Source organism: Dipteris shenzhenensis, chromosome 22, assembly GCF_047967505.1.
Source record: "Dipteris shenzhenensis isolate YYH24624 ecotype China chromosome 22, Dip_SZ_1.0, whole genome shotgun sequence".
Taxonomy (NCBI): domain Eukaryota; kingdom Viridiplantae; phylum Streptophyta; class Polypodiopsida; order Gleicheniales; family Dipteridaceae; genus Dipteris; species Dipteris shenzhenensis.
Window position 1 is genome coordinate 39,069,063 of NC_141617.1, and position 13,277 is coordinate 39,082,339.

Consider the following 13,277-nt stretch of genomic DNA (forward strand, 5'->3'; position numbering starts at 1 on the left):
TTGCCTACTATTGTTGGCAAAATCCAAAGTTGAAGCCACATTGAGAATGTTGGCAAATATATCCATGCCCTTAATAAATCCCTTTTGTTCCTGGTCAACTACCCCCATGCAAGCTAGTGCATTCGCTATTATTTTGTAAGAGGTGTTGAGCATTGAAATTGGTTGCCAATTGCCTATGTAAATTTGGTTTTGGTGTTTTGGGGAATGGCTTGACAACCCCTATGTTAACATCTTCTGACAGTGCGCCTCTGCAGATTGCTTCATTTGCCATATACACTAGATTTGGCCCTACTCTGTCCTAGAATTCCTTGTAGTAAAACTTTGTCATCTTCTAGTATACTAAGAGCCTCCTCTAGCTCATCCTTTGTGAATGGCCTCACCAACATGCATCTGTGGAATTCCAACACCTTGATATCTAGCCCTACTATAAATTTAGTAACCTTGGCCAACCACTCTCAGTCATGGACTACCACCTCACCCACAATGGACCCCAGCTCTGAGACAAAGAGCTCTTCCACATGCTTGAATTTTGTCATAATTTTCCCTTGTGCACCTGTGACCTTGTCACCCTCTAGTTCTTCCACTTCACCGACTGGAAAAATGCCTTCTAATGACAATCCCCAACTACAAGCCATAATTGGAAGCTCTTAATGTGTACCATCTCTACTACTTCTAGCTCTACTGCATGTAAGGTTACTTTAGCTTCCACCACTAAGGTGGTCAATTGACTGCTCTTAATGCGAGCCGTCTCTGTTGCTTGTAACTCTATTGCTTGTAAGCTACTTCGACTTCCACCATTAAGGTTGCTTGTATTGGATCCTTGGGGTCAACCATCAATACCACCCTTATTGATTGATTGACACTGGCAAGCACCTCCACCATAGTGTCTATCCTTCTCCTTCGTAAATTTTAACACTTCCCTAATGGCCACACTTCGTTTATAGCAATTGTCCTCGATTTCAACAGTAACTTCATGCCAAATCCTCCTAATACGTATGCAAAACTCCATGGATGATCAATGTAACTTATTGAATTCAAAGGTCTATCAAAAGACCTCCCACACTTGATTACTATACAAAATTTCCACACCACCAAGTTGTGAAATGATTAGCTTGTGGGTCTTAGGTATTCGTCCTGCATTGGCCCCCTCATCCACCACCCTCCTCAGATTTGTAGAACTATTGCAGTTTCCCTTGGTGGAATTTTGCTCCCCTTTTGCGGTTACACCAGGAGAAATTTGCCAAACCTTCAGGGTCCAAGTCAATAGAATGTGCTAGCCCAAGTGAAAGTAGGAGCTCATCCCATGCTTCTTTTGCCACACTAGAGGGATGGGATGTGTCAAGACTCCCTTCATGAAATTCCAATCACCTCCCAATAGCCAATGATCTCTGGCCACTTTGGAATTAAGCATTTGCCAACACACCTTTCTATTTTGAGATCCATTAGGTGCATAGATGCCAGCCACCCTAAATTTAAACCCCTCGACTCTTACCATGGCTGACCCTTTTGCATTAGTGAGCAAAAGATTGGGACATAGCAAACTGTGAACCAGAGTTGCCACTTCCCCTTTGTCCCAACTCGAGCAATTGCACAAAATTTCGTACTCCAACTGTGTGCATGAGTACCAGAGTTGATCATTGGACCAACACTTGAGTTTTTATAGAAGGATCACTTGTGGCTTAGCCCTCCTGAAGACCTCCATGCATTCTATGTGCTTTGATTAGCCACAAATTCCTCTCAAGTGCCACATACCCTTTTTTTAGCAAAAGGCATATGCAATGAGGCTGGGATAAGTAGAACCTTACCGCAATACATTCCATAGCATCCCTGAGCCAAGGTGGGAGATTCGGAAACTCCAGCTAGGACGAGCAGTCGTGAAACAAGTTGTCAATACTAAATGATGGGCTCTACGGCACAACAAGCACTATCGAGCCGGCAAACACATAAGATCTCATGACAATCTCTTTACGAATGACTTTAGACACACATGAAGTCATGGAATAGGAAGTCGTCAATGCTAAATGATTGGCTCTATGGCACAACAAGCACTGTCGAGCCGGCGAACACACAAGATCTCATGAGACAATCTCTTTGTGAATGACTTTAAACACACAACGAACTTGGAAGAAGCATTTATTCATGTACTTCGCGACATACCGTTGGGAAAATCACACTCATAAACAAAGAACCATGGACAGCACTCGGCCTATAAGAGTCCCCCTTTGGCTAGTCATAGCAGCTTGGGTTTCATATCCTCAAATTGTATTTCCCGTGCAGAGTTGTGTATGTGTTTTGATTCGAACCATTCTATGCACTCTGCTTCTTTTGCACGATACGCCACCTTACCAAGTAGGATTTCCTTTGCATCCTTGTCTACCAATGGTAAGAAACCACTGTGTATTTTTTTTTGCCAAAATTTTTGCTTACGTGAGATCATCCTAACCATGATTATCCTCCTCATGCGCTTCGACTGACACCACCTATTTTGCGGCAATAGCACTACTCCCACTATCAACACGTCTTTTTTATGTCATTTCAAGCGCTTCGACTGACACCACCTATTTCGAGGCAATAGCACTACTCCCACTATCAACACGTCTTTTTTATGTCATTTCAAGCCGTGTCATTCATCATAATGAAGGCTGCAGTGTTCAATTGAAAACATCTTGCGTGTTGATGTTTCAACATTCCATGTTATCCATCTAGATACACATAAAGATGTGAATATGGAAATTAGTATTCCAAGGGCCTGTTTTGATGCTGGTCGAATGCGGTGTCAACTGGGCACCCACAAAGGTAGGTGGCAGTGGGGTGGTCTTGAGTGCTACCATGCATTCAAGCCATGTGCCACCCTAGGCCTTGAATTTAGTGCCATCACTCACACTCTTAGAAAAATCCATGGATTCCAAACGAGACCAAATGGGTACTCACACCCATCGAATCAGCCCTGAAATTTGAAGCGTTCAAAGACCTCCAAAGCCCTTTAGGCATTGTAGGGAAGGCCATTGGAAAAATTGAGGTTGCAAATGAAGGCCAACAATTGAAAAAGGGTGCAAAATTTTGCATATAAATACATGTATTTACCCCTATTTACTTACTTTTGAAGGCCAATGACAGACTTTGTCCTTCAATATGAGGCCTTCAAATTTGAATGGCGCACCGGACAGGTGCTTTGAGCTATGCGCTCAGGGCACGTCCTACAGCTCGTGCACCGTAGATGCGCGCATCTGGGCTGCTTCATCTCGTTCAAATTTGATTTCAAACACCGCAACGATGATGATGATGAAGATATATACCGTAGGAGGCCGAGATCCTTGCGGCCTCGCCCAGTTTCATCGCCTTGAGTTTTCCCCCAGCGGAAATCCCCCGTTTGTACCTCATCTACGTAGCCAATCAAGCCCTGGCTCTCTGATGTCTTCTCCCGAGAACAATGGTGCCGTGCTCGAGCAACGTTCCCTTTCAGGTACTGCCGTCCTTTAGTTTGTAGATTTCAACCGTCGAAATTGAGAAAACGAGGCTCAGATTTTTCTCCATCTTTTACATGCGTATTTTAGTTAAGAAACCCGATAAGGAGTGCTGTTCTGATTGGGAAGAAAAGGTTTTGGGAGGCGACACCCAACTCTGGCAATGGGTTTTCTTTGTGGTCATAATTGGTAATTGGCAGGTAGGACAGGGACCGAGCGCTTATGGAAGAAATACTTCACGGATCCCCCCCAGTCGTGGCACAGCCAAGAGAGCAAAGTAAGTGTGAACTGAATGACATTGCACAGGAAATTCTGTAGATTGGCTAGTCTGACTAGTTTCTTGTGAATCTTAACAATAGAGAAACCCAAGACCTCCAGATTTCGAGCATAAGATTACCAAGGAGTCTCTAGGGATAGACGGCTGGTACAATCCAGGTTGTGTTGATGACATGCTCGAGAAAAAGTCCAAAGCAACCGCATCTAAAGCACAAGAATTTTGCGTGACAAATGACTGGGAAACGCTCAGCTTGGAGGAGGCACTCATTTCTATGGAACGGATGCCCCAGCCGCCTTCTGTTCAGAACCTTACGTGCATCTTGCATAAGTGCAGGACACAGAAAAATCTCCCTTTTACCAAGCGCTTGTATGCCTACCTCTGCAAAAATGGGCTGGAAGATCATAGATCTCTTGGGAACTATCTCGTTCCAATGTTGGTCCAAGTTGGAAGCATGTGCGATGCTCAGCAGGTTTTTAACATGTTGGTTGATCGGAATGTGTATTCTTGGACTTCTCTTATCTGGGGTTATATTACATATGGGGACTCAAAGCATGCCCTCAACCTCTACCAAAAAATGCTAGACGATTCTGTAAACCCGAGCAACCATACTGTTGTGGCCGTACTGAAGGCTTGTGCAAGGCTGAAAGACGCAGAAAGAGGCCGTGAAATACATGCCGAGATAGCCAGAAAGGGGCTGGAAAGAGATCTTTTTGTTGGCAGCACTGTGGTGGGTATGTATGCCAAATGTGGCTTGCTTGCACAAGCACAGGAAGTGTTTGATAAGCTGCCAGTTCGAGACCAGGTCTCATGGACTGCACTGATCACAGGATATGCCACGTATGGGGTTGGCGAGGAAGCACTGAATTGTCTCGAACAGATGCAAATGGAGAGTCTCTTTCCAAATGCTCTCACATTTGTTTGCAGCTTGAAAGCTTGTGGAAGCATAGGAGCCATGGACAAGGGCCATGGTATACATGCCGAGATAGCCAGAAAGGGGCTCGAAAGAGATCGTTTCATTGGCAGTACCTTGGTGGATATGTATGCCAAATGTGGCTCGCTTGAAGAAGCACAAGAAGCACTTGACAAGCTGCCTGTTCGAGATGAGGTCTCATGGACTGCGCTGATCGCAGGATATGCTGAGTACAAGCTTGGTGAAGAAGCGTTGAACTGTCTTGAACAGATGCAACTGGAGGGCCACTTTCCAAACGCTATCACATTTGTTTGCAGCTTGAAAGCTTGTGGCAGCATAGGAGCCATGGACAAGGGTCGAGAAATACATGCCGAGATAGCCAGAAAGGGGCTGGAAAGAGATCGTGTTGTTGGCAACACCTTGGTGGATATGTATGCCAAATGTGGCTCGCTTGTGGAAGCAGGGGAAGCGTTTGACAAGCTGTCAGTTCGAGATGAGGTGTCATGGACTGCACTCATGGCAGGATATGCCGAGCATGGGCTTGGTCAGGAAGTGCTGAACAGTCTCGAACATATGCAACTGGAGGGTCTGTCTCCAAATGCTATCACATTTGTTTGCTGCTTGAAAGCTTGTGGCAGCATGGGAGCTGTGGAAAAGGGTCAAGAAATACACACTGAGATAGCCAGAAAGGGGCTGGGAAAAAATCTTCTTGTCGGCAATACCTTGGTGGATATGTATGCCAAATGTGGCTCACTTGCAGAAGCACGGGAAGCATTTGACAAGCTGACAGTTCGAGATGTAGTCTCATGGAACGCACTGATCTCAGGATATGCTGAGCAGGGACTTGGCAATGAAGCACTTTTTTGTCTCGAACAAATGCAGCTGGAGGGTCTCTCTCCAAGTTCTACCACATTTGTTTGCACCTTGAAAGCTTGTGGTAGCATTGGAGCCACTGACAAGGGCCGAGAAATACACGCCGAGATAGCGAGAAAGGGGCTGGAAGGAGATCTTATTGTTGGCAGCACCTTGGTGGATATGTATGCCGAATATGGTTTGCTTGCAGAAGCACGGGAAGCGTTTGACAAGCTGCCAAATCGGAATGAGTTCTCATGGACTGCACTGATTGCAGCATATGCTGAGCAGGGGCTTGGTGAGGAAGCTCTGAACTGTCTCGAACAGATGCAACTGGAAGGTCTTTCCCCAAATGCTGTCACGTTTGTTTGCAGCTTGAAAGCTTGCGGCAGCATAGGAGCCACAGAGAAGGGCCGAGAAATACACGCTGAGATAGTGAGAATTGGGGTTGAAACAGATCATTTTGTAGGCAGCACCTTGGTGGATATGTACGCCAAATGTGGCTTGATTGCAGAAGCACAGGAAGTGTTTGACATGCTACCAATTCCAGATGAGGTCTCGTGGACTGCACTGATTGCAGGATATGCTGAGCAGGGACTTGGTGAGGAAGCGCTGAACTGTTTGCAACAGATGAAATTGCAGGGTGTCTCTCCAGATGCTGTCACATTTGTTTGCAGCTTGAAAGCTTGTGCCAGCATTGGAGCTATAGACAAGGGCCGAGAGATACATGCTGAGATAGCCAGAGATGGGCTGGAAACAGATAATATTGTTGTTAGCACCTTGGTGGATATGTATGCCAAATGTGGCTTGCTTGCAGAAGCACGGGAAGCATTTGACAAGCTGCCAACTCGAGACGAGATCTCGTGGACTGCAATGATAGCAGGATATGCTGAGCAGGGGCTTGGTAAGGAAGCACTGAACTGCCTTGAACAGATGAAACTGGAGGGTCTTTCTCCAGGTGCTGTCACGTTGGTTTGCAGCTTGAAAGCTTGTGGCTGCATAGGAGCCATAAACAAGGGCCATGAAATCCATGCCAAGATCGCCAGAAAGGGGTTGGAAAGAGATCTTTTCGTTGGCACCAGCTTAGTGGATATGTATGTGAAATGTGGCTTGCTTGTGGAGGCATGGGAAGTGTTTGACAAGCTGCCTGTTCGAAACGAGGTCTCATGGACTGCACTGATAGCAGGATATGCCCAGCAGGGCCTTGGTGAAGAAGCACTGAACTGCCTTGAACAAATGCAACTTGAGAGTCACTCTCCAAGTGCTGTCACTATTGTTTGCAGCTTGAAAGCTTGTGGCAGCATAGGAGCCATACACAAGGGCCGAGAAATACATGGTGAGATAGTCAGAAAGGGGCTGGGCAGGGATATCATGGTTGGCAACACCTTGGTGGATATGTATGCCAAATGTGGCTCAGTTATGGAAGCACATGAAGTCTTTGACAAGTTGCCAGCTCGAGACGTAGTCTCATGGAACACACTCATAGCAGGATATGCTGAGCAGGGGCTTGGTGAAGAAGCACTGAATGGGTTTGAAGAGATGCAACTAGAGGGTCTCTCTCCAGATGCTGTCACATTTGCTTGCAGCTTTAATGCTTGTGGCAGCACAGGAGCCATGTGCAAGGGCCAAGAAATGCACGCAGAGATAGTCAGAAAGGGGTTGGAAAGGGATCTTGTTGTTGGCAACACCTTGGTGGATATGTATGCCAAATGTGGCTCACTTGCAGAAGCACGGGAAGTGTTTGACAAGCTGCCAGTTCGAAATGAGGTCTCGTGGAACACACTGATCACAGGATATGCCCAGCAGGGAGAAAGTGAAATTGTTTTCCATATGCTTCAAAGAATGAGAGGAGAAAGGATAAAGCCAAATGGGGTGACATTCTCTGTTGTTCTTGGTGTATGCAGTCACACGGGTCTACTGGATAAGGCCCAGAATTGCTTTGAGACCATGAGCAGAGACTATGACATCACTCCAACTATTGAACACCACATTGGCATGGTTGACCTCCTCGGCCGTGCAGGCCAATTAGACGAGGCAATAGCGATGGTTGAGCAGATGCCTTCCCACCCTAATCTTGTGGCCTGGCATACAGTGTTGGGTGCTTGTCAAAAATGGGGTAATGTGGAGCTTGGAAGACTGGCCTTTGAACATGCAGTGCAATTGGATGAAAAGAGTGCTGCATCTTATGTATTGATGTCTAACATCTATGCAGATGCTCACATGCAGGGGGAACAGAAGAAGGTTGAGGCAATGAGAATGAGAAAACAAGCATGGAAGAAATAAGGACAGAATTGAATGTATATGCAGAAGAGGGAGGAAGGCTGTGTTCCAGATTTACTACTTTTAGTTTATACGACTAATGTGTTGGAGGCACGTGTACTAAGGGGGAGTTCTTGAATATATATGCCTCTTGAGCCCTCTAGAGTCATCCCCCTCCTGGGACTTTTTGGGGAGATGTGGAGCATGCGTGTGGCTATGGACGGGCTCAGGGACCCTGCAGCCGGCGCGGCTCCAGTGCCACATGGCAGCCTTTGTTTGGCTGCCAACATGGTATCAGAGCAGGCGGCGGCTGTCGCAGATGTGACACGTGACAGTCGTGTAGATTAATGGACTTGTGTGTTGTGCAGAGGTGTCCCGATCTGCAGAGTGGGCAGTGTGGCCTCACCGTTGAGGGTCGTGACTCGTGGTGTGATTTGCAGTGCGGCATTATTACGGCGGGCGGCTGTTAGCACCGGCGCTGGCTGTCGGCTTGCATGGACTTTCATGCACTTTGGGCAGCTTTGGTTTACTGACCCTGTGTGATTTGTCCAGGTGGCATTGTTTGCTGTGCTGGTCTTGATTTTGCTTTGATTAGTGCTTCGGGGTTTGTCCATAGGGGGGTGTTGGAGGTGGTAGCCTTCACCCTTATCTACACGGAGTGGTCCATGGAATAAATACAAAGAACTGGAGGAGACCCTTGCTGTTGACATGTGTACTAAGGGGGAGTTCCATCCCATAAGCAATATTCACCCTTGGAGGACCTTGAGTATATATGCCTCTTGAGCCCTCCACAGTCATATCCCTCCTGGGACTTTTTGGGGAGCTGTGGAGCATGCACGTGGCTATGGGACGGGCTTGGGGACCCCACACCCGGCATGACTCTAGTGCCACGTGGCAGCCTTTGTTTGACTGCCAACATCATGCTTGTGAAATCATTTTCTTTTCTCATTGAATGCAGAAAGTTGAAGTGACCTGAAAGTAGAAAACACAGCTAAGTTACTTCAACGAGGTATGCCTATTTTATATGACTCATGCTTGTGAAATCTTTTTCTTTTGTTATTGGATCTAGAAAGTGGAATTGATACTTGCAAGTGTAAAACTCAGCTATGCCACTCAATTAGGCTTTGCTAGTTTTATATGATCGATGCTTGAGAAATCCTTTTTGCTTTTTATCAAATATAGAAAGTGGAAGTGATGCTTGAAAGCGCAAATAGAGTTAAGTCAATTCAACTTGAAGTCGAAGAGCTGCCAAAATTAAGAAGAGAAGGAAAGTCACCAAGAGTGGAAGCTCAACACTCAGTTTGAACTTATCTTTGTCATGAAAGAGGTGGAGAGAAAAAATAGGAACATTACACTTGACACTGTTAGTAGGCTAATTGGTATGAGGTCATCGAGCATCGGACCTTGGTTTAGAGAAGGATCCAAACCTAAGGTATGTGGGTCTTACAAGACAAATCCCAAGAATGGTACCCATGTCTATGAAGAACTAGAAAAGTTACCGGATGTTAGTTTCATTTATGAGATCGAGCATATTGATTGGGTGTCATCGAAAGATAAGAAGCTCAGAATATGTGTGAATCTCAAGAATGTCAATGCAGCAACAATCAGAGATTACTAGTCCCTATCATTGATTGAAACAGCTTTAGAAAGGGTAGCTTGGTTTGAAGTGTATAGGTTCTTGGATGGGTTCAGCGGGTACAACTAAGTGACAACATTTGTCATAGAATGGGATATTTTTGCATACAGAGTCATGTCATTTGACTTATGCAATGCCCCATCTACTTTTCAAAGGGTCGTGTACATCGCCTTCAAGGAATTTCTCAATATGTTTCTACAAGTCTTCCTCTACGACTTGTGCATACACTCAGGCACAAAGAATCACTTGTAATGCTTGAAAAATGTACTGAAGTAATGCAGGAAGTATGGAATCTCTTGAATCCCTAAAATGCTAATTCTTGGTCACATGGAGTGTCTTTGGACACATATTCTCTCGACATGGGATTGCGACTGACATGGATAAAATAAATATCATGATGGAACAACTCTCCCCTAAATGCAAAGGGTAAGCTTTCATGGACCATGTCGGATACTATAGAAGGTTCATTAGGTATGCCATGATTGTAAGATTCCTATATAAGCTCTTAGTCAACTTCATCTGAATAAACAAATGCGAATAAGCATTTGAAACCCTCAAGTGGAAATTGATCACAGCCCATGTCCTAATGACACTAAATTGGGACATAGAATTTCATGTACATATTGATGGTTCTAACTATGCAGTAGAGAGTGTGTTATGTCAACTTGGCAAATACAACAAAGACTACCCAGTATACTTTGCAAGAAGGCAGTTAAATGATGCGGAGGTGAATTACACTACAACTGAAAGAAGCTTTGGTAATGATCTACAGTGTGAAGCCTTATTATTGGCTACAGACTTTATCTTCTACATAGATCATTAAGCCTTATTATATCTTCTGAATTGGCCATGTACCATAGGTCGGATTACTCAATGGCTTCTATTGCTATAAGAATTCAATTTCAAAATCGTGGTAAGAAAATGAGCTAAATCTTTCATTGTCGATCACATGTCACGATTGAGGATAGGAGAAAAGTCGGAAGGAATAGAAGATGACCTATCAAATGCCGTATTATTTCAAATTGACGCTGTGCTTGATTGGTGTGCAAACATCATTGGGTACTTAATGGCAGGAAGATCACCCCTTGAAATGAAAGCACTGGGTGCCAAAAAACTAATTCTAAAAGATGCACCCTATCAACTCATTGTAGGGCAACTATATAAGATGGGCAAGGACAAGGTTTTAAGGATATGTGTAATGCCACATGAGATCATGTCAATCTTCAGTGAATTCTATGAAGGCATTGTAGGAGGACACTTCTAAGGGGAAGTAACAACAAGAAAAGTCATCGCAGGCTTTTGATGGCTCATACTTTGGGCATATGCCTATGGATATGTCAAAAGTTGTGATGTATGCCAATGGACCACTAAACCACAACACAAGGAATTCAATCTCCTAACAACAGTCATTGCACAAAAAACATTTAAAAAATGAAAAATTGATTTTGTGGGTCTCATCCATCCAACAGCAGCAAAGGGAACACATGCATGCTACATCATTGTGGCCACTGATTACTTTACCAAATGGACTGAAGCTAAAGCAGCCAGAAAGGTAGATGCCAGAAGCACAAGGTTCTTTTACAAGAATGTGATAACCCGATTCGGATGTTCCATTGAAATTGTGTTGGATAGAGGTACGTATTTTGCCAATGAGGTTATTCAAGAACTCTTGTTTGGCTTTATGGTGATCCATAGAAAAAGCACACCTTACTATCCTCAAGGGATATCTTGAAAGATTGTATGATGAATCTGAAAGGATGAGGATAGTCAAAATCCTTTCTATAAAAGATCCAATCATATCTGCAAAATCAAGATCTAGAGAGAGAAATACTAAATCTAGAGAGAGAAATACTAAAAGCCTATACTTTTTGAGGTTCCCTAACTTTGTGTAGAGACCCAAAAGGTCCTCCCAAAAAGTGAAGGGACTCTTGTCCGAAATGTTTCCTACAAAAGAGGTCACACCAAGAAGGTACTTAAGGATTGGGTAGAGACCAACATGTATAAATATCTCTCAATGGAATGAAGCTCTCACTCTTTAAGGTTTAGTGTTCAAGCTCACTATTGTGTTCATGTGATTAATCTCCGTTATGTCCGTGCTCTTTTACACTATCGTGTTCTCGCATGCCCTTACCCTTGCTCTTCCTATCCTTAAACTGGGCTTGTGAGGAATGAAGGCGTCTGTCTTCTTGAAAGCCTGTATGATGACTTTCATTGGGTCAGGGAGTCTTTTGGAATGCCAAGTCAACTTTTCAGAAGTTTGTGATGCAAACCTTTAGAGATTACCTCATTGAGTTTATTGCAATTTACTTAGATTATTTCTATGTCTATTCCTCGGATATTGATCACTTGGGATACCTTGAGAAGATTTTCCTGAGATGTAAACTAGTGGGTATCTCTTTGAATCATGCTAAGAGTGTCTTCCATGTCCGAGTTGGTATACTGCTTGGTCATGTTATTTCTAAGGATGGAATTATAACTGAGCTAGGTAAAATAAAAGCCATATAGTAAATGCCTGAACTTCAATTACATTCTTTTGTGGGGTTTATCGGTTTCTATCACAAGATCATCAAGGACTTTGCCAAGATTCAGTTCCCTTGTATGAATTGACAAAAAAGGATACTAAGTTTTAAAGGAATGCCGATTTGACTATAGTTTTCAATGATTTGAAAAATCGAGCAATGAATACTCCAATCCTCAAACAACTAAGATGGAATGTCATCTTTCATGTGCATGTGGATGCTTTTGGTATTATTCTAGCTCAGTCGGATGGTTGATTGGACTATCCAATATATTATGATGGTAGGTTGCTAATACCTACTGAGTCAAAATATAGCAACGAGAAGCTTTGGGGATGGTTTTTAGTGTATAAAAACTAAGGCATTATTTACTCAGATATACTTTTTTGTTCTATATGGACCATCAAGCTTTACTTTATCTTATTAACAAGATTGTCATTCAAGGCGGCTTGTTTGTTGGATGCTTCTACTGCAAGAGTTCAACTTCAAAATTATTCGTAAGCTAGGCAAGAGTGAGTTGATTGCTTGTCCAAGTTACCAGCACTCGAGCAAACACATGGATGTTGACTTGTTTGCAATTGATTATTGTGAGAATGAATATGTCGAGTTGATACATTATCTCTCTAAAGGCACATTCCTCGACACTATGCCTCGAGATAAGAAAGTTGCTCTTCCTATCCTTAAACTGGGCTTGTGAGGAATGAAGGCGTCTGTCTTCTTGAAAGCCTGTATGATGACTTTCATTGGGTCAGGGAGTCTTTTGGAATGCCAAGTCAACTTTGCAGAAGTTTGTGATGCAAACCTTTAGAGATTACCTCATTGAGTTTATTGCAATTTACTTAGATTATTTCTATGTCTATTCCTCGGATATTGATCACTTGGGATACCTTGAGAAGATTTTCCTGAGATGTAAACTAGTGGGTATCTCTTTGAATCATGCTAAGAGTGTCTTCCATGTCCGAGTTGGTATACTGCTTGGTCATGTTATTTCTAAGGATGGAATTATAACTGAGCTAGGTAAAATAAAAGCCATATAGTAAATGCCTGAACTTCAATTACATTCTTTTGTGGGGTTTATCGGTTTCTATCACAAGATCATCAAGGACTTTGCCAAGATTCAGTTCCCTTGTATGAATTGACAAAAAAGGATACTAAGTTTTAAAGGAATGCCGATTTGACTATAGTTTTCAATGATTTGAAAAATCGAGCAATGAATACTCCAATCCTCAAACAACTAAGATGGAATGTCATCTTTCATGTGCATGTGGATGCTTTTGGTATTATTCTAGCTCAGTCGGATGGTTGATTGGACTATCCAATATATTATGATGGTAGGTTGCTAATACCTACTGAGTCAAAATAT

General features: G+C 43.5%; 1 pseudogene across 1 annotated transcript; it reads left to right on the forward strand.

Moving 5' to 3' along the window:
• Positions 1-3,173: 3,173 nt before the first annotated feature.
• Positions 3,174-8,823, forward strand: LOC147888090 (pentatricopeptide repeat-containing protein At4g39530-like; annotated as a pseudogene). Its single transcript, XR_015543088.1, has 3 exons — positions 3,174-3,463; positions 3,665-3,741; positions 3,824-8,823. The product of XR_015543088.1 is annotated as a pentatricopeptide repeat-containing protein At4g39530-like (transcript).
• The last annotated feature ends 4,454 nt before the right edge of the window (positions 8,824-13,277 follow it).